This window comes from Hemitrygon akajei, unplaced genomic scaffold (genome assembly GCF_048418815.1).
Source record: "Hemitrygon akajei unplaced genomic scaffold, sHemAka1.3 Scf000072, whole genome shotgun sequence".
In the NCBI taxonomy this organism is placed as follows: Eukaryota; Metazoa; Chordata; class Chondrichthyes; order Myliobatiformes; family Dasyatidae; genus Hemitrygon; species Hemitrygon akajei.
This window is the reverse complement of record NW_027331958.1, coordinates 4,075,756-4,097,271: the sequence shown is the minus strand read 5'-3', so window position 1 is coordinate 4,097,271 and position 21,516 is coordinate 4,075,756. Positions and strand designations below refer to the sequence as shown.

The following is a 21,516-nucleotide window of genomic DNA, read 5'->3' as shown; positions in this document are numbered from 1 at the left end:
CGAGTCCCCCCCAATCATTTCATTTTTCAATCTTTTTTATTGTTCTTCAAATAAAGAATATACAAATCGGAAGAGGAGTTTAATAAATAGATAATATAAAAGACATATAAAGAGCAATAGTAAAAACAGAAAGTATATAATATCAAAATCAAATAAGTAAAATATTATGCTGTTATATATACAATGGTCAAAAAAACTACAACTCCTCATAACAATCATAAAAAAAAGATTGAACATTTTATTGATAAGGAAAAAAAACTCACTAACTAAACTGAAACAAAAAACAAAAAAAAAAGAGGAAAAAAAGGAAAGAAAAAGAAAGATTGGGCAGTCCAATTGAGGATAAAATTAGAAAAAAACAGAGAGAGAGAAAAAAAACACATCCTTCCAGTCATCTCCGAACCTTCATGGATAAGGATTTTCCCCAAAGAGAATTTTAAAATAAATAAATAAAAATTAAATCATGTGAAAATATTGAATAAAAGGTCGCCAGACTTGTTCAAAATTAAAGGATGTATCAAATGTCCGGCTTCTAATTTTCTCCAAGCTTAGACATGACATAATGGAGGAGAGCCAATAGAAAACAGTAGGTGGGTTAGATTCTTTCCAGTGTAGCAAAATGGCTCTCCTAGCCAGTAAAGTTGAAAAAGCTATCACATGTTGAGCGGAAGCAGACACTTTGCTTGCTTCTTCTGGAATAATCCCAAAAATTGCTGTGTGGATTAGGTTGAACATCCATATCTATAACTTTAGATAATATTCCAAACACATCCCTCCAAAAACCTGTTTAAACTTACACATGACCAAAACATATGAGTTAAAGTAGCCATTTCTGTGTTACATCTGTCACAAATAGGGTTTATATTCAGAAAAATATGCATCAATTTATCTTTGGACATATGGACCCTGTGTACTATCTTAAACTGAATTAAGATATGGCGTGCACAGATAGATGAATTATTGACTAAGTAATAAATTTTATTCCATTGATTATCTGAAAGTGAATGTTTTCCCAGGTACATTGAACCCTATCATTAAGTGACATGCGAGCATTCATTAACTGTTTATAAATGATAGCTATTAATCGTTTTTGAAAAGGTTTAAACTGAAAAATAACATAAGCCAAATTTGAAGAGCAGGCCAAGGGGTATTTCGGTAAAAAATCACGTAAGAAATTCCTAACCTGTAAATACCTGAAAAAATGTGTATAGAGATATCATATTTATCCATTAACTGTGAAAAAGACATTAAACAGTCTTGTAAAAGCAAATCTTTTAAAAATGTTTTAATTCCCTTAATTTTCCATGTTAAAAAAGCCTTATCCAAAGTTGATGGTTTAAAAGAGAAATCAGAATAAATATTACTAGAAAGTAAAAAATCATTTAATTCAAAAAATCTACGAAATTGAAACCAAATTTTTGAAGTATGTTTAACAATAGGGTTAAGAGCTTGTCTACCTATCCTGGAGAACGAAAAAGGAAGAGGAGCTCCTAATAAAGAAGCTAACAAAAACCCCATTACTGAATTTTCCTCCAACTGTAACCATGAAGGGCGATCTTGGTCGTCTATATCATAAATCCAAAAAGTAATATAACGAATATTAATTGCCCAATAATAAAATCTAAAGCTTGGTAAAGCCAGTCCTCCATCTTTTTTTGATTTTTGCAATAAAAGTTTATTCACTCTAGAGCTTTTATTATTCCAAACATAAGATAAAATCAAAGAATCTATTTTATCAAAAAATGTTTTTGGAACAAAAGAGGGAACTGCTTGAAATATATTTAAAAATTTCGGTAGAATAACCATTTTTATAGCATTTGTTCGACCTATCAATGACATCGACATAGGTGATCATTTAGAAAGCGCCTGTTGAGTATATTCAACTAAAGGGAAAGAATTATACCTATATAGCTCTTTAAAATTTTTTGTAATTTTGATACCAAGGTAAGTAAAATGGTTTTTGGCAATATTAAAAGGTATTTGATCATAATGATCAGAATAATTATTAATAGGAAATAATTCACTTTTATGTAAATTAAGTTTATATCCAGAAAAGGTACCAAATTCCATAAATATAGATAACATAGGAATAGATTTCTTTGGATTTGAAATGTAAACTAATAAATCATCAGGGTATAACGAAACCTTATGTAATTTATCCCCTCTCCTAATACCCTGCACAGAATTAGAATCCTTAAGAGCAATAGCAAGTGGTGCTAAAGCCAAATTAAATAATAAAGGACTAAGGGGACATCCCTGATGGGTACCTCTATATAATCTAAAGTAAGGAGATTTTTGATTATTAGTTAAAACCAAATTTTAATCCAGGAAATAAATCCTGGACCAAAATTAAACCTCTTCAAAACCTGGAATAGGTAAGGCCACTCCACCCTATCAAAGGCTTTCTCTGCATCCAAAGATACAATACATCCCGATTTTTTGGCTGAGGGAGAATAAATGATATTTAATAATCTTCAAATATTAAAATGTGAATACCTATTTTTAATGTCCTGTTTGATCGTTTGAGATAACATTAGGCAAGATAGCCTCAAGCCTATTTGCTAGAATCTTAGAGAGAATTTAAAAATCTACATTCAGTAAAGAAATAGGTCTATAGGATACACATTCCAGTGGGTCTTTCCCTTTTTTTGGAATCAATGAAATTTGTGCTTCATAAAAAGTTTTAGGAAGGTTCCCAGAGGATGTAGAATCAGTAAACGTTTGATGAAGATGTGGTATAAGCATTTCATGAAATGTCTTGTAAAATTCTACTGTATAACCATCAGGTCCCGGAGCTTTACCTAATTGCATAGAGGATACAGTCTTGGCTATCTCCTCTTGTTTAGTAGGTGCATCTAACATATCGGCATCTTGAATCAAAATTTGGGGTATGTTTAACCTTTGCAAAAATTTATTCATAGTCATGGTACTATCAGAGAATTCAGATTTATAAAGATTAGAATAAAAGTCCATAAATATCTTATTAATTTCATAAGTATCTAAAGTTTCTGTTCCATCTGGTAGGCGAATTTTTAAAATCTGTCTTCTGACCATCCCAGCCTTTAACTGACCCGCTAAAAGTTTAGCAGATTTTTCCCCATGTATATAAAATAAACGTATATATTTAAAAATTTGCTGTTCAATGGGAAAGGTCAGAAGTAAATCATACTGTGATTGAAGTTCGACCCTTTATATAGGTCTTCAGTAGGTTTAACTGAGTACGCTTTATCTATCTGTTTAATTTTATTAATAAGCACTGACAGTTCCACTTTAGTTTTCTTTCTCAAGGCTGCTGAATATGAGATTATCTGTCCCCTAAGAAAAGATTTTAAGGTGTCCCATATAACTAGATTTGACATTCCTTCAGTTGTATTAAATTCAAAAAATATAGAAATTTGCTCCTTAATAAAATTAACAAAAGCTGGATCCTGTAACAATACAGGGTTCAATCTCCAATGTGAGATTTTCAAAAATCTATCCGAAAGCTTAAGGGGTAACTCTAAAGGCACGCGATCTGAAAGCGCAATGATGTCATACGCACATTCAACAACGGAGTTTAACAGACGTGTATCTAAAAAAAAGTAATCAATTCGAGAATATTTATGATGGACGTGTGAGAAAAAAGAGAAATCTTTATCATTGGGGTGTTTATATCTCCAAATATCGACAGGGCCATATTCTAATAAAAAAGAGTTAATACAAGCTGCCACTTTATTAGGAAGCGACGGATTGGTTGATGACCTGTCAATCGCCGGATTTAAACAACAATTAAAGTCACCACCCATGATCAACTTATATTCATTGAGATTCGGTAACTCTGAAAAAAGTTTCTTAAAAAAACCAGAATTATCTACATTAGGTGCTTATACACACACCGGTAAACCAGTAACAATTAAATATCTTCCAATCGAATCTGTAGTAGTATTAAGGTGTACAAAAGGGATTTTGGAACTAAGAAATATAGAGACGCCTCTTGTTTTAGTATCCGACAGCGAGTGAAATAAGGGCCCTTTCCAAAAGCGAGAAAACCTGTCCTCATCCTGTTTTCGTATATGATTTTCTTGCGCAAAAATAATATCAGCATTGTGTTTTTAATTTCTTAAAAATCTTTTTACGCTTAATGGGATGATTGACACCGTTCCAATTCCAAGATATTATATTGATTTTATTAACATCCATGTTTAAAATTGTGTTTAATATTATATAAAAGAAATGTTACGCAAGTACAGATTAAACCAAAAGGGGCGGATACAACTAGAAGGAGTGACGCATTTACAAAAGAGAAATCCATTGAAAGAACTGCCCAATCAAGAAAAAAACCTTCTCTAATAGACCCCTCCCCCCTCCCCCCACCCAGTAGAATGAAATGAAGGAACCGATTGGCTGGTCCCATGCTAACTAATCACCTTAACCCTGTTCTCCATCTTGCAACTCCGCATATTAAAATAAAGCAAAAATCCCACCAAAAATAGCCATAACAAAAGGCACTGTTATGAAACCAGTAACTGGTTTCACTTACCAGCAAAGATAGATATGTCAGTTGAAGTCCAATGGTACTATTTTCAAAAGTTTTATTAATAAAGGGGCACAAAAATTAAGGTTAATACAAACATTCAGATAACATGCGTCAATACTCAATCTAAAACGCAGGTACTTTAATAATCACTCAGAAATAAGCTCTTTCGTTGTCTAGGGTATAATACTGAGTCCAATTGGAAATATAAAGAGTCACTCTGAAGTCTGCAGGCTTTTCCCTTTTGGTTTCACGTGTTGGAGAGAGAGAGAGATAAACGGAAAAACTTGCCCAAAACATCCGTGGAATCAGGGGAGCGATCTTCCCCGTTGTTAGTTAAAAGCGATCTTCCGTTGGTTCCAGCCACAAACTCCGCATTCGGAATTTAACGCACGTGGCTTGCTTCAAAATGGCTTCCCGTTCCCACGGGAAGCGGTATCGTGCTTCTTGGTGTCTCCTTGGTGCGTCTGAGGGTCGTCCTCTTTCAGACCCTTCTTTATACTGCCTCATGGGATCTCAGGTGTCCATCAGGTTGCAGGTGATGCAATCTCTCTCTCAACCAGCCCACTTTGCCCGAGGGCTTTACAATGTCCCTGCGAGTTGGCACGTCTGCAGTTCCCAGGTGTCTCCTGAGAACAATGCCAGTCACCAGCTTTTGTCCCAGTGGAATGCGGTATCCAGCACGTCGCTGTCTTTCCATTTCCTGTGTCCATTCAGCCTGTCTCTCTCTCTCTCTCTTGCTCTCTCTCTCGGGTCATTGACCCCCCTTTCACTAGGGCTCTTGCAATTCTCACAAAGGAGGGGGCTGGTATCATAACACCTCCCCTCTTAAAAAGGTTTTTACCAGCGGTTAAAACCCAGAGTGGTACAGTCTTACAGAAATTTTGAATCTAATACAATACAGAAGCTTTTCTTTTCACTACAGAGTAATACAGTTATACATTCAAGTCAGCATCTAAACAGGTAACAAGTACAGTGCCCCTTTAGTTAATATCTTAACATCTTAATATCTTAAAGTCTTGTAGCATCAGACTTCAATTCAATAACCACCTATTTATTTATTGTTTTCAGCAACAAAACTGCGGAGGTGTGATCTTAGCTTAGGTGCATCTACAAAAGTTTATGCGAATACTAATCGTTTCGGTCGGTTTACTTCGCCGGCAGGTCTCCAAAGGTCTGTCTTTATTATTCACAGGCTTTGGCGCAACCCGTAAAACCTGCTTTGCTGTTAAAAAAAAATGGCATCCCCATTAACCGTCACCTCTTTTCTGGCGAGTCCCCCCGTTGGGACTTTGAGTAATTTGGCGTGGTGAACTCCCGCCCGCCTCGTTCATCGGGGCTATTTTTTCAACACCATGCCCCAAACTGTCAAGACCCTTCAGGCTATTTGTTTTTAATTCCAACTCCTCTTTCAGGTAGCATTTCGAATGCAACCTCTTCACACCCCACCCTGGCGTAACAATAGAGTGGGGGGCCCCGCTATTTCCCGACTCACTCTGTGAGCGATCTGCCAGGTTTAAAATTTTTTCCTTCGACTTGGGAACTACAGACTTTCCGTTTCCTTCAATAACAATCCTCATTCCCCCCTTAAATTCGGCATTAACCTTGGCCCCACTCTCGAATACAAACACCGTGGAACTCACACTTCCCACGGTTACCAAGGTTAACCCTTTTCCTACTGAACCAACCCTATCTGATCCACAAAGACGGCCGCCCCGTCCCCCTGAATCAAACACCTCAGACTTCCCCTGAGCTCTGTTACCAGGTTCAGCACCACGTGCGCCCCCATCTTGGACACACTCAAACGGGACATTGGCCCCTTCCAGGCTTTCAATACCCGTACCTTTTTCAAATTCTAACGTCCCCCGATCCTTCCAGTTACTCTCTAGGCAGCCCCCCGTTGGGGAAGGCGCAACCCTGCGAGCTGAAACAACCTCCTCGGCCATTTCAGCTGACTTCTCCACAGCAAGGATACCCTTCCTCTCTAAGACTGCCCTCATTTCACTCTCGGGACCATCGAGAACACCTTTAGAACTCTGAACTTCTTCAAACAATTCTGCCAAACCAGACAGATTAACCATGTCCAACTCTGGACATTTTAACTTTATCCGTTTCTCAACTTTAGTTCCTACCTCTAGGACCTTTCTCTTCACTAAGGGCAGGGCTATTTCCTCTCCCTTACCCCCTTTTACTTTACTGCTTTCTGTTTTACCACCCTCGGAACCCTCATGGTACAGGGTCGGTAAAAACATCTTGGCCAGATTACTGCTGGCCCGATTTAAACTGCTCACTGCTTTTCTGGACAGGCTGCGTGTGACCGCGCATGCGCGATAGCTTTGGGACTCTAGGGGCGGGGCCACCGTACTCGCCGGTCGGCGGGTCGGCATCATAGCTGCCACCGTTTCAAAAAACAAGAAATAACTATCAACATCCGTCTCTTCGAACGGACGTACTACTCTCAGCTCCCGACTAACATTAAACCGCTCTCTCCTTAGCTCCTCCCTCTCTCTTTCTCTCCCCGTTGCCGCTCTCTCGGCTGCTGCTAACTCTCTGATCCGAATTTCATGCTGTCTTTGCCTCTCAGCTTGATCCTGCTCGTTTTCCACCTCTAACCCCTTCGCCAAATTTAACAAGTCTGATTTGGTGCTCATAAATTCACACACGTCCATCTTTGCTGTTTTTTTCTGTCTGGCTACCTGCGTACCAGATCCAAATTATTTTTTTTTGACTTACAATCCCGATTGACTGACCTCCCCCTTTTTGGTGTCAAATCCCGGACGAGCCCCCACTTGTTATGAAACCAGTAACTGGTTTCACTTACCAGCAAAGATAGATATGTCAGTTGAAGTCCAATGGTACTATTTTCAAAAGTTTTATTAATAAAGGGGCACAAAAATTAAGGTTAATACAAACATTCAGATAACATGCGTCAATACTCAATCTAAAACGCAGGTACTTTAATAATCACTCAGAAATAAGCTCTTTCGTTGTCTAGGGTATAATACTGAGTCCAATTGGAAATATAAAGAGTCACTCTGAAGTCTGCAGGCTTTTCCCTTTTGGTTTCACGTGTTGGAGAGAGAGAGAGATAAACGGAAAAACTTGCCCAAAACATCCGTGGAATCAGGGGAGCGATCTTCCCCGTTGTTAGTTAAAAGCGATCTTCCGTTGGTTCCAGCCACAAACTCCGCATTCGGAATTTAACGCACGTGGCTTGCTTCAAAATGGCTTCCCGTTCCCACGGGAAGCGGTATCGTGCTTCTTGGTGTCTCCTTGGTGCGTCTGAGGGTCGTCCTCTTTCAGACCCTTCTTTATACTGCCTCATGGGATCTCAGGTGTCCATCAGGTTGCAGGTGATGCAATCTCTCTCTCAACCAGCCCACTTTGCCCGAGGGCTTTACAATGTCCCTGCGAGTTGGCACGTCTGCAGTTCCCAGGTGTCTCCTGAGAACAATGCCAGTCACCAGCTTTTGTCCCAGTGGAATGCGGTATCCAGCACGTCGCTGTCTTTCCATTTCCTGTGTCCATTCAGCCTGTCTCTCTCTCTCTCTCTTGCTCTCTCTCTCGGGTCATTGACCCCCCTTTCACTAGGGCTCTTGCAATTCTCACAAAGGAGGGGGCTGGTATCATAACAGCACAAACAGAATTCAACTACTATAATGTTATGTCTAACATTAATAAAAACATAACCAACAACGGCCATCTTAGAATCAGCTAAAGTAACTTAAACACATATTCAAAAGAAGGAATAAATCCAGGCGAATAATGTTATAAACAATATTCTTTCTCGAAAAAGAAAAGTAAATGAGTATATATGTAAAACAGACCTAAAACTATAAGTATTGAAGCAAATAAAAGAAATAAGGTTAATACACAACAGGTCCTACACGGACCACTAAAGGTTACTATAAAGGTTCCCTACAAGACAGTTATATATGTACTAATTATTAATAAAATAAAGAAAAAATTAAATCGACCACGTCCCATACCAGAGAATGAAAAGGTATAACAGGTACTTAACTCAAAAGCTCCATAAACAACTCATACAGCAGATACTTCAAAATTGCCTTTTGAGTAATCGGAGTAACTTTTATATTTTATTCAGTAGGCTTAACATTAAGGTTTTTAATTCACTCCCATCCCTCCTGAGGAGAGTAGATTCTCAATGATTGAGATTTTTCAGGAAAAATTATCAGCTTTGCTGGAAAGCGAAGGGAGGGATTTAAATTTAATTTATACATTTCACTCATAACTTCTCGATATTTCTTCCTTTCGGCAAGGATTTCGGGTGAATAATCTTGAACTATACGGATTTCTGATGAATTGAAAGTACAACTGCTCGAGGACATAATTCGGCTGAACGCCGAAAAAATGGAATTCTGTGAGCTCTGTCAATTAAGGGGCTAGTTTCGTGGGTCTCATTGAAAAGTGAGTACATAATATCTGAAAAGAATTTTAACAGATCGCCAGCTTCAGTATTTGCAGGCAGTCCCAGAATACGCAGATTCCTCCGACGCCCTCTACTATCTAAATCAACCATTCTTTTCTTCGTTTTAGATAGTTCCGAGGTAATTTCATTGATATTCTTTTCGATTGAAGTTATCTTCATTCCTTGATCTTTAATAGTTTGCTTGAATAGATCATGCTCAGTCTCGATTCGGGTTGTAGTCTGCTGAAGTGTTTGAAGTTGAGAGTCCAAGTTTTCCAGAGAGTCTTGAATCGTAGAAGTAGCTTTTTCGAGCTTTGCATTTGAACCGGCCAGCTTAACAATTTTAATATTAAGTGATCCGAATTCAGACTTCATGTCCTGTATTGAAGAAAATATTCCTGTAGTGTAACAGGTTCCTCCGTTTTCTTGGTTTGTTCCGTTTGCTCCATTTCAGGGAAAGTCTTGCCGCTTTTCAGTTCAATACCAGAACGACTTTTTTCAGCCATTGAAAACCTACTTCATTATCCACAACGCCACCTATATTAGTATCATCTGCAAATTTACTAATCCAATTTACCACCCCATCATCCAGATCATTAATGTATATGACAAACAACATTGGACCCAATATTCCAGAAAACTCCCACTCAGTGTCCAACACTGACACATTGCTGGTGTGGGGGGACTGATCCTGTGAACTGTCCCTCTCTCACCCTCTCTGTCCATTATATTCCTGTAAACTCAGCCCAGTGTCCAACACTGACACATTGCTGGTGTGGGGGATTTATCCTGTGAAATGTCCCTCTCTCACCGTCTCTGTCCATTATATTCCTGTAAACTCAGCCCAGTGTCCGACACTGACACATTGCTGGTGTGGGGGGATTTATCCTGTGGACGGTCCCTCTCTCACCCTCTCTGTCCATTATATTCCTGTGAACTCAGCCCAGTGTCCAACACTGACACATTGCTGGTGTGGGGGATTTATCCTGTGAACTGTCCCTCTCTCACCCTCTCTGTCCATTATATTCCTGTAAACTCAGCCCAGTGTCCAACACTGACACATTGCTGGTGTGGGGGATTTATCCTGTGAACTGTCTCTCTCTCACCGTCTCTGTCCATTATATTCCTGTGAACTCAGCCCAGTGTCTAACACTGACACATTGCTGGTGTGGGGGGGGGGGGGGGGGGAAGGGGATTTATCCTTTGAACTGTCCCTCTCTCATCTCTCTGTCCATTATAATCATATAACAAAATAACAGTTACAGTACGGGAACAGACCATCTCGGCCGTTATAGTCCTTGCCGAACGCTTACTCTCACCTAGTCCCTCCTACCTGCGCTCAGTCCATAACCCTCCATTCCTTTCCTGTCCAGATACCCATCCAATTTTTTTTTAAATGACAAAATTGAACCTGCCTCTACCACTACTACTGGTAGTCGTTCCACACAGCTACCACTCTCTGAGTAAACAAGTTTCCCCTCGTGTTACCCCTAACATTTTACCCCTTAACTTTCAACTCATGTCCTCTTGTTTGAATCTCCCCTACTCTCAATGGAAAAAGCCTATCCACATCAACTTTATCTATCCCCCTCATAATTTTAAATACCTCTATCAAGTCCCCCCTCAACCTTCTGCACTCCAAAGAATAAAGACCTAACTTGTTCAATCTTTCTCTGTAACTTAGGCGCTGAAACCCAGGTAACATTCTAGTAAATCTCCTCTGCACTCTCTCTATTTTGTTGACCTAATTCCTCTAATTTGGTGACCAGAACTGTACACAATATTCCAAATTTGGCCTCACCAATGCCTTGTACAATTTTAACATTGCATCCCAACTCCTATACTCAATGCTCTGATTTATAAAGGCCAGCATACCAAAAGCTTTCTTCACTACCCTATCCACATGAGATTCCAGCTTCAGGGAACTTATGCACCATTATTCCTAGATCATTCTGTTCTTCTGCATTCCTCAGAGTCCTACCATTTATCATGTATGTCCTATTTTGATTAGTCCTACCAAAATGTAGCACCTCACACTTATCAGCATTAAACTCCATCTGCCATCTGTCAGCCCACTCTTCTAAGTGGCCTAAATCTCGCTGCAAGATTTGAAAACCTACTTCATTATACACACCACCACCTATTTTAGTATCATCTGCATAATTCCTAATCCAATTTACCACCCCATCCAGATCATTTATGCATATGACAAACAACATTGGACCCAGTGCAGATCCCTGAGGCACACCACTAGTCACCGGCCTCCAACCTGACAAACAATTATCCACCTCTACTCTCTGTCATCTCCCATCCAGCCACTGTTGAATCCATTTTACTATTTCAATATTAATACCTAACGATTGAACCTTCCTAACTAACGTTCCATGTGGAACCTTGTCAAAGGCCTTACTGAAGTCTAATTTTGACAACATCCACTGCTTTACCCTTGTCAACTTTCCTTGTAACCTCTGCCAAAAATTCAATAAGATTTCCAAACATGACCTTCCACACACAAATCCATGTTGACTGTTCCTAATCAGACCGTGTCTATCCAGATAATTGTATATACTATCTTTAAGAATACTTTCCATTAATTTACCCTTCACTGACGTCAAACTTACAGGCCGATAATTACTAGGTGTACTCTTAGAACCCTTTTTAAACAATGGAACCACATGAGCAATATGCCAATTCTCCGCCACCATCCCCATTTTTCTTGAAATTTGAAATATTCCTGTCAGAGCCCCTGCTATTTCTGCACTAACTTCCCTCAAGGTCCTAAGGAATATCCTGTCAGAACTCAGAGACTTAACCACTTTTATATTCTTTAAAAGAGCCAGTACTTCCTCCTCTTTAATCAGCATAGTTTCCCTTACCTTCCAAAATTCAATATCCTTCTCCTTAGTGAATATCAAACAAAAGAAATTGTTCAAAATCTCCCCCATCTCTTTTGGCTCCACACATAGCTGTCCACTCTGATTCTCTAAGAGATCAATTTTATCCCTCACTATCCTTTTGCTATTAGTATTAGTGTAGAAACCCTTTGGATTTATTTTAAACTTACTTGCCAAAGCAGCCCTCATATCTTCTTTTAGCTTTTCTAATTTCTTTCTTAAATTTCTTTTTACATCTTTTATATTCCTTGAGCACCTCATTTACTCCATGCTGCCTATATTTATTGCAGATCTATCCTTCTCCATAATTATATTGAAACTAATGGCATTGTGATCAGTGGACCCGAATTTACCCAACACATACCTCCGTCACCTGACCTATCTCACTCCCTAACAGGAGATCCTGCACTGCTCCTTCTCTAGTTGGTACCTCTATGTATTGCTGTAAAAAAACTATCCTGCACACATTTTACAAACTGCAAATCATCGAGCCCTTTTACAGAATGGGCTTCCCAGTCTATCTGTGGAAAATTAAAATCTCCCACGCTGACAACCCTGTGCTTACTACAAATATCTGCTATCTCCTTGCAAATTTGCTCCTCCAATTTTCATTCCCCATTAAATGGTCTGTAATTTACCACTATAAGTGTTACTACACCTTTCCCATTCCTCAATTCCGCCTAAGTAGTCTCCCTAGACGATCCTTCTAATCTATCCTGCCAGAGCACCGCTGTAATATTTTCTCTGACATGTAATGCAATATCACCCCCTCATGCCCCTCCAGTTCTATCATACCTGAAGCATGAAATCCAGGAATATTTAGTTGCCAATCACACCCTTCCTGCAACCATGTTTCACTAATGGCCTCAACATCGAATTTCCAGGTATCAATCCATGCTCTAAGCTCATCCACCTTTCTTACAATGCTTCTAGCATTAAAAGAGGTGCATTTAAGAGACTCTCCACCTCTTCCTCTCTGTTTATCCCTAACGGTGCAAACAACTTTATTTTCTTTTTCTTCCTTCTCCCTTACACCTTCAGTCTGAGTGCTCCCCTTCTCTGTCACCTGCCTGTCCTGCCTCACACACTATCTACAAGCTTTCTCTATTTGTGAACTAACCTCCTCTCTCCTAGTCTCTTCAAATTGATTCCCACTCCCCAACCATTCTAGTTTAAAGTCTCCCCAGTAACCTTAGCAAATCTCCCCGCCAGGATATTGGTCCCCCTAGGATTCAAGTGCAACCCGTCCTTTTTGTACAGGTCACACCTGCCCCAAAAGAGGTCCCAATGATCCAGAAATTTGATTCCCTGCCCTCTGCTCCAATCCCTCAGTCACGCATTTATCCTCCACCTCATTCCATTCCTACTCTCACTGTTGTGGGGCACAGGCAGTAATCCCGAGATTACTACCTTTGCGGTCCTTCTCAACTCCCTTCCTAACTCCCTATATTCTCCTTTGAGGACTTCTTCCGTTTTCCTACCTATGTCATTGGTACCTATATGTACCACGACCTCTGGCTCTTCACCCTCCCACCGCAGGATATCTTGGACGCGATCAGAAACATCTCAGACCCTGGCACCAGGGAGGCAAACTACCATCCGGGTCTCCTGATTGCGTCCACAGGATCGCCTATCTGTCCCCCTAACTGTAGAGTCCCCTATTCCTACAGCCTTCCTCTTCCTTTCCTTACCCTTCTGAGCTACAGGGCCGGACTCTGTGCTGGAGGCACGGCCACTGTTGTTTTCCCCGGGTAGGCTGTGTCCCCCCAACAGTACTCAAACAGAAGTACTTATTGTCAAGGGGTGCAGCCACAGGGGTACTCTCTAGTACCTGACTCTTCCCCTTCCCCCTCCTAACCGTCACGCACCTGTCTGCCTCCTGTGGTCCCGGTGTGATCACCTGCCTGTAACTCCTCTCTTATCAACTCCTCACTCTCCCTGACCAGACGAAGGTCATCGAGCTGCATCTCCAGTTCCCGAACACGGTCCCTTAGGAGCTGCAGCTCGGCGCACCTGGTGCAGATGTGGACGTCCGATAGGCTAGGAGACGCCAGGACCTCCCACATCCGACACCAAGAACAACAAGCTGCCCTCACACTCATACTTCCCCCTTTCCTCAAATAACAGGAAAAACTGAAACCTAAACCTATCTTGCCTCGCCCTTTTCCACTTAAGCCCATTGAGCCAAAGCCCTTAAGCCTTCACTCTGCATCTGGCTCACTCCGCTGCCCGCAAAACAACGCTGCCCGCTGTATAAGGCTGTGTTCCTTTTAAATCTTCCCCGCTTCACTACCCGACGTCACACACCTGCGCAGTCCCGCCTCTCTTAACCCTGATGAGAAGAAGAGAAAATCAAAATGGCTCCCCCCGCTCTCCCGCCCGGAATCCCAGACTTCCTTCTCCAAATGATTGCGCTATCGACCTTTTCCCCGGGGCCTGATTACCCACCAGTATAACTTATACCAACCGGAGAGAAAGGCCATGGAGAAGAACATTAGCGAGTCCCTCGCGGCGGGTATTATTAGACCTTCATCCTCCCCGGTGGCGCTGGTTTCTTCTTTGTTGAAAAGAAAGATGGGGCGCTTCATCCTTGTACTGATTCCCGAGGCATAAACAGTATCACCGTTAAGAATATCTTCTCGAAGTTGGACCTTCGTAGCGCCTACCATCCAGTCAGGATGAGGAAGGGAGACGGCATTTAATACACCATTAGGCCACTTGGAATACTTGGTCATGTCGTTTTGCCTCACCAATGCCCCCGTCGTTTTTCAAGCCCTAATCAATGATGTGCTGAGGGACTTTATTAATTGCTTCGTGTTCGTCTACCTAGATGATATCTTAATATTTTCTAGCAGCCCCCAGAAACACAGTCACCATATCCATCTAGTCCTCCAGAGACTGTGGGAGAACTCGTGAAGGTGGAGAAATGTGAGTTGCACGTCCCTTCGGTCAGCTTCCTGGGCTACATCATTGAGAGTGGACTGGTGAGGACAGACCCCGAGAAGATCCGGGCAGTGGAAGAATGGCTCAGACCCACGATCCACAACCAACCTCAGCGGTGTTTGGGGTTTGCAAACTTTTATCGCTGATTTGTCAGGGATTATAGTCGGGTGGCGACGCCCCTTACCCGACTTATATCGCCAACAACACCTTTTCTTTGGGACTCCGAGGCCGATTCAGCATTCACTGAACTGAAGAGGCGTTTCACGAGCGCTCCCATCCTGGTCCAACCGGACCCCTCCTGTCAATTCATTGTAAAGGTTGGTGCCTCCAACTCCGGGGTAGGAGCAGTCCTGTCCCAACGATCAAACGCGGACGAAAAGCTTCATCCCCTTGCCTTCTTCTCTCGCCGACTGTCCCCCGCCGAGCGGAATTACAACGTGGGGAATCGGGAACTACTGGCGGTCAAGCTAGCATTGGAGGGGTGGAGGCACGGACCGGAGGGGTGGAGGCACGGACCGGAGGAGTGGAGGCACGGACCGGAGGGGTGGAGGTACGGACTGGAGGAGTGGGGGCACCGACTGGAGGAGTGGAGGCACCGACTGGAGGAGTGGAGGCACGGACTGGAGGAGTGGAGGCACAGACTGGAGGAGTGGGGGCACGGACTGGAGGAGTGGGGGCACGGACTGGAGGAGTGGAGGCACAGACTGGAGGAGTGGAGGCACCGACTGGAGGAGTGGGGGCACCGACTGGAGGAGTGGAGGCACCGACTGGAGGAGTGGGGGCACCGACTGGAGGAGTGGAGGCACCGACTGGAGGTGGGGGCGTAGCACCCGCTTGTTGTGTGGACTGATCATAAGAATCTGGGTTATATTCAGACTGCCAAACGTTTGAACTACCGCCAGGCCTGTTGGGCATTATTTTTTGAATGATTCAAGTTTTCTCTCACTTACCGTCCAGGGCCCAAGAACGGGAAGCCGGACACGCTCTCCCGCCAGTACAACTCCAAGGAGAACACTTCCAGCCCGGAGACCATCCTGTGTGGAGGCAGCCCTCACTGGGGAGATCGAGTCCAAAGTAAAAGAGACCCGATGGGACGACCCTGACCCCGGCAACGGACCCGCCAATCGCCTTTTTGTGCCCGTTTCTGTCAGGTCTCAGGTTCTCCAGTGGGGGACACGTCTCGGTACGCCTGCCACCCTGGGAGTGATCGGACCCTGTCCCTCCTGAAAAGACGCTTTTGGTGGCCTTCCATGGATGTGGATACCCGTTCCTATGTCTCTGCATGTTCCGTCTGTGCCCGTGGAGAAGTCTCCCATCAACCACCTGTGGATTACTTCATCCCCTTCCTGTTCCTAGTCGTCCTTGGTCGCACAGAGCCCTGGGTTTCATCATGGGACTACCCCTTTCACACAGTAACACCACCGTACTCACCGTGGTAGACCAGCTCTCCAAGATGGTGCATGTTGTAGCCCTCCCTAAACTCCCTTCCGCTCAGGAGACTGCAGAACTTCTCCTCCGTTATGTCTTCACCTCCGTGGAATTCCTGTGGATACCATCTCCGATCGGAGTCCTCGATTCGTCTCGCAGGTATGGAAGGCCTTCTGTCAATCCCTGGGTGCCTCTGTTAGCCCGTCATCCGGCTTCCACCCACAGACGAACGGGCAGATGGAACGGGTCAGCCAGGATTTGGAGGCGGAGCTACGTTGCATAACAGCCAACAACCCGTCTACCTGGAGAGACCATCTCACGTGGGTTAGGTACACCCAGCACTCTCTGGTTAGTACTTCCACCGGAAGATCTCCTTTTGAATGCTCCCTTGGGTACCAACCCCCGCTGTTTCCCGTTCAGGAAGAGGAGACTGCGGTGACGTCTGTTCAGGCCCATATCGATCGGTGCCCCAAGGTTTGGGAGTACACACTCACGATCCTGATCTGATCAGCTGATCACAACCAGAGGATTGCCGATCGCCATCGGACTCCAGCATCTCAGTATCAACCTGGGCAGAAGGTGTGACTATCATCCAAAGATATTCCTCTCAAAAACGAGCCTAAGAAACTCGCCCCTCATTTCCTGGGACCTTTCAAAGTCGGAAGTGTCATCAGCCCCACAGTAGTATGACTTAAGCTCCCTAAGTCTATGCACGGGTCTGTTGCCGGGGTCAGGGTCATCCCCTTGGGCCTCTTTTACTTTGGACTCGATCTCCCAAGTGAGGACTGCCTCCCTACAGGTACTTTTCATGTTTCCCAATTAAAACCAGTTTCCGTCAGACCCTTTCGTCCTCCGTCCAAAACCCCTCCGCCCGCCCGAATCATCGACAACCACCTGGCATACATGTCCGGCGTCTACTGGATGTGCGCCGTCGGGGCAGGGGTCTCCAATACCTGGTGGACTGGGAAGGATACAGCCCAGAGGAGCATTCCTGGGTTCCCTGCTCCTTCATCCTGGAGCCTTCCATCATCCAGGACTTCCATCGGGACCATCCGGACAAGCCTAGAGGCTCCCATTTGGGGGGGGGGGGGGGCCGTACTATCATGGCCTCGTCTGGCAATCCCCCATCTTGCTATTATCCCCTTGTTTGGGCCTTAATCTCCTCGTCTGAATTCCAATTGTTCCCAGTCCATTAATTACAGCACAGCTGGTTTCCATCAGTGAACACAGGATGAGAACCCTGGCCTCACAGCAATGAGCTGCCAGTTCGTTGGTCAATTCTAGTGAGTGTAAACCTCGTTTCCTGATCCCTTAGGACTGTCAGTTCCTAGCTCCGCATCATTCCCTGGATAGTCTAAGTGAACCTTGTCTCCAATTAAAGACTCTCCTGGGCATCTGCTCCACGTTCGCCACTGTGCGAGTGCCTCTCGAGCCTGTCCCCGTGCCTGTGTCCTGCACTTGGGTTCGTCCTCAGTCACGTCCTTGCAACACAGATAGGCACCTGGATGACAGAAAATCCAGTGGGAAATGATGGATGGGAGGGTCAGGTTGATCTTAGTGTAGATTGAAATTTCACACAACATCTTGGGCCGAAGGGCGTGTAATGTGTCGTAGTGTTTGATATTCCATATTCTAAATGTTCATATGTCCATCTCGTTTGGCGTGGAACAGTGTCAGCTGTATTTAAACCCTGCGTTGTTTGAGGAGCATTTTCATTGACCAGTCCACCTTTACACCAGGGAAGATGTCATTTATAACAGGAGATCAGTTCGAATGTGAGATCATCGGGCTTTATCCTTTTCCGATATCGGGGAGCTGTTGAGTTTATGCCGGGGAATGAACTCCAATCTGCAGTACAAGAGCTCACTTCATTTTACCAGGTCTGCCTCCAGTAAAGAGAAAATCCACTACCCTCTGTGCCCTCAGGGGCCGGTAGCAAGGAGGTAAATATTTCACAGGGAAAGGGATGGGCATGCCCACCTCCCTTTGGACAATTACCTCACCACAGAGAGAAAGTTTCAAAACAACACCAAAGAGTTTAATCTGTTCTGTCGGTACTCGGGGGATTTCCAATTACACACTATTTATATGACAGCTGATAATGCACCCTGCTGACACAGTCACTGTATTACATCTTCTTAAAGCTGTTATTTACTTTCATGAGTGTTCTGAATCTTTGGTGTTGCGTGGAGATTGGCAAGTGTATAAATTGGAGGTTGCGAGAGACTCCTTCCTCTGATTTTCATTGGGACTGACTGATGGCTGCTGAAATTGTTTGAATAACTCACTCAGAAAATGTTGGAAACTTTTTACCACATCAAGGTTACCTACTATCTGGTCATTTTGGCTATCGCTGTGCCTGGTAAGCAATATTAAATGGTGTGCTATGTTTTATCGAATGTCAAGAAAGCTGTGCTCAGCACTGTAGTTGATGATACTGAAAAGCTATTTAATGAAACACCTAAGTTGTTTGAGTGAAATTTCCTGCAGATGGCATAAAAAAGAAAGAGAAAAAAACATGTATGATTCGCGTCAGGTGAAATTCTGTCTGATATTAAACAATAGTGCAATGAAAAGATTAGTGGAAGGTTTATATTCTTTAGAATATTCCAGTCTGTGAATGGATGTTTACTGTGATGGGAAATACATGGCAGAACATTTCCAAACAAAATTCTGAAACCGATTCAGATACTACAGAGCCTTGTAAATGTACCCAGTGCTCAACACTTTGTTCACTTAATTCAGTATTACAACCAGCGATTACGATCAATTTAACTGGGAATGTTTATTTGTGAATCACATGCTCCTGTTTCTCAGTAGAGGCCAGAAAACAAGGAATATAGTAAAATACGAAAGCAGTTCAGGATTATTCATGTCCTTTTGCTCAGTACTTCATTGAACCACCACTCCCAGCAGTTACAGCCAGTAGTCTTTTTGGACACGACTCTGCTAGTTTTGCACAGCGTGATGGAGCAAGATGTCCCACACCTCCTTGCAAAGTTGCTCAGTCTGTGCCAGGTCAGATAGGCAGCCGCGGTGGACAGCATTTAGAGGTCCTGCCGGAGATTTTCCATCGGGTTCTGTTCAGGACTCTGAGTGGGTGACTCAAACACATCAATGTTCTTCATTTGAAGCCCCTCCACGGTTGCTCTGGCAGTGTGATTTGGGTTGTTGATCTACTCAAAGAAATCTTTCTCCCCAGCTTAAGCTTTCTGACTGTGGTAAGCAGGTTCTCATCCAGGATCTCTCTATGTTTAGCACATTCATCTTCTCATCAATCCTGACCTGAATTCCAGCCCCTGCTGCTGAAAAACATCTCTATAGGATGATGATGACGCAACACGCATTGGTAAGAACATATTTTTGCCCATCGAGACTTTGCAAAGCGTCACTTACAGCATACTGTATGGGTGTGGAAGAAGGTCTTATGCTCGGATCAGACTGAAGTGGAAATCTTTGGCCTCAGCAATAAGCAGTTTCTGTGGCGTAGATCTAATACTGTACATTAGACAGACAATACCATCCCTACTGTAAAGTGTGATGAAGGTAGTGTCATGCTATGGAGATGCTTTTCAGCAGCAGAGACTGGAAATCTGGTCAGGACTGATGAGAAGATGAATGCTGGTGAGTACAGAGAGTTCATCCGTAAAATCCTCTGGCAGGAAGTTTAAACTGGGTAGGAAGCTCGTCTTTCAGCAGAACAACATCCCAAATCACGTTGCCTGAGCAACCGTGGAGTGGCTTCGTATTTTTTGCTTGTATTCTATATTACAGATGCGGTCATTTACTACTTCGCAATATTTTATGTTCCCGGTGTTCATTAGAGAGGTGACATGCGGTAACTTCTCGACCTTTACTGAATGAAGTATGTTAATCAGAGCAAACCTTCCTGTGCAGTGGCAATCCAGTAACATTTAGAGTGAAGAAGCTGGAATGTCAAACACATTAACAATCAGCACGTTCAAATTTTGCCTCAAAGGCACTTCCATAATGCAAATGTGCTCAGAATCACTTGCATAATAACTTGGTTGCTTCAATGATTAATTACTGATTGTTAATCCGTATTACTTCTCAATAAGAGGGAATGCAGCTTAATAATGTTTCAACAAAATATGTGAACTGACACAGTGAAGACATACAACTCAGCTTTCCGTGAAACTGCCCCCCCCCCTTCTTTTGTTTCATTCTTTACCTTCTGGCATTGGGTCTTGATGTTGATCAATATCAGAACCAGAACCAGGTTTTATATCAGCAGCGTATGTCACGAGATTTATCAGCTTCACAGCAACAGTACAATGAAAGACATGATAAATAAGTACAGGGAAGAAAAATCCAAGCTACATTAAGTTCATATATTTCTATTAACCAGTTAAGTTAACATAAATAGTGCAGAAAAACAAATAAAAAATTAGTGAGGTCATGTTCATCAGTTCAATATCTATTTAGCAATCGGTTGGCAGACGGGAAGAAAGCTGTTCCTAAATCGGTGAGTGTGTGCCTTCAGGCTTCTGTACCTCCTTCCCAACAGTAACAATGAGAAGAGGACACGTCCTGGGTGGTGAGGATCCACAATGATGGACACCGCCTTCCTAAGGCACTGCTCCATGAAGATGTCTTGTACACTACAGAGGCTGGTACCCATGATGGTGCTGACTAATTTTACAAGTTTCTGCAACTTACTTCGATCTTGTTCAGTAGCCCCTCCCATATCAGACGGCGTTGCAGCCAGTCCAAATGCTCTATCTACGGTACATTTGCAGACATTTTCGAGTGTTTTAGTTGATAAACCAAATCTCCTCAAACTCCCAATGAAATATTGCCGCTGTCTTGCCTTCTTTATAGCTGCACAAATATGTTCCGTTCAGGTTAGGCCCACAGATATATTGACACCCTGAAACTTGAAGTTGCTCACTCTCTCCACTTCTGACCCCTCTGTCAGGATTGGTTTCTGTTCCCTCGTCTTGTCCTTTCTGAACTCCACTAACAGCACCGGCGAGCTCCCGTGTTTGGAATTCAGCGAGTTCTCAACGTCTGCACTGCACACGCTTAAACGAGAGTTAAAAGCTGGGAGCTGACGGTTCGTTTAAAGTGAACAATGGGTTGTTTTCCTTCTGTAAGAAGCAAGAGCAACGTTCATAGACACAAAATACTTTCGATGTTACTGTCAGGCGACTGCAGGGACGTGGAAAAGTAGTGTCAGTTTGCAGTACTCAGAGCAAGGTGTATAAATCATTTGCTGGAAAATGTATAGTGAAGCAAAAGAACGTGGAATTAGAAGTCTCGCAGTTGCAGGAATGCGAACTGAACTA

General features: G+C 43.1%; 1 long non-coding RNA gene across 2 annotated transcripts in view; it reads left to right on the top strand.

Annotated features, from left to right (window-relative positions):
* The window catches only part of LOC140722200 (uncharacterized), a 39,130-nt gene that overhangs the window by 3,922 nt on the left and 13,692 nt on the right, over nucleotides 1-21,516 (top strand). The window contains exon 3 of one of the 2 annotated variants that reach the window (XR_012097556.1): nucleotides 14,689-14,816. The exons of the other annotated variant lie outside the window; for it this stretch is intronic. This is a non-coding gene — a long non-coding RNA (uncharacterized lncRNA). Of the gene's footprint in view, nucleotides 1-14,688; nucleotides 14,817-21,516 lie in introns of those variants that run through there. 2 annotated transcript variants of the gene reach the window in all.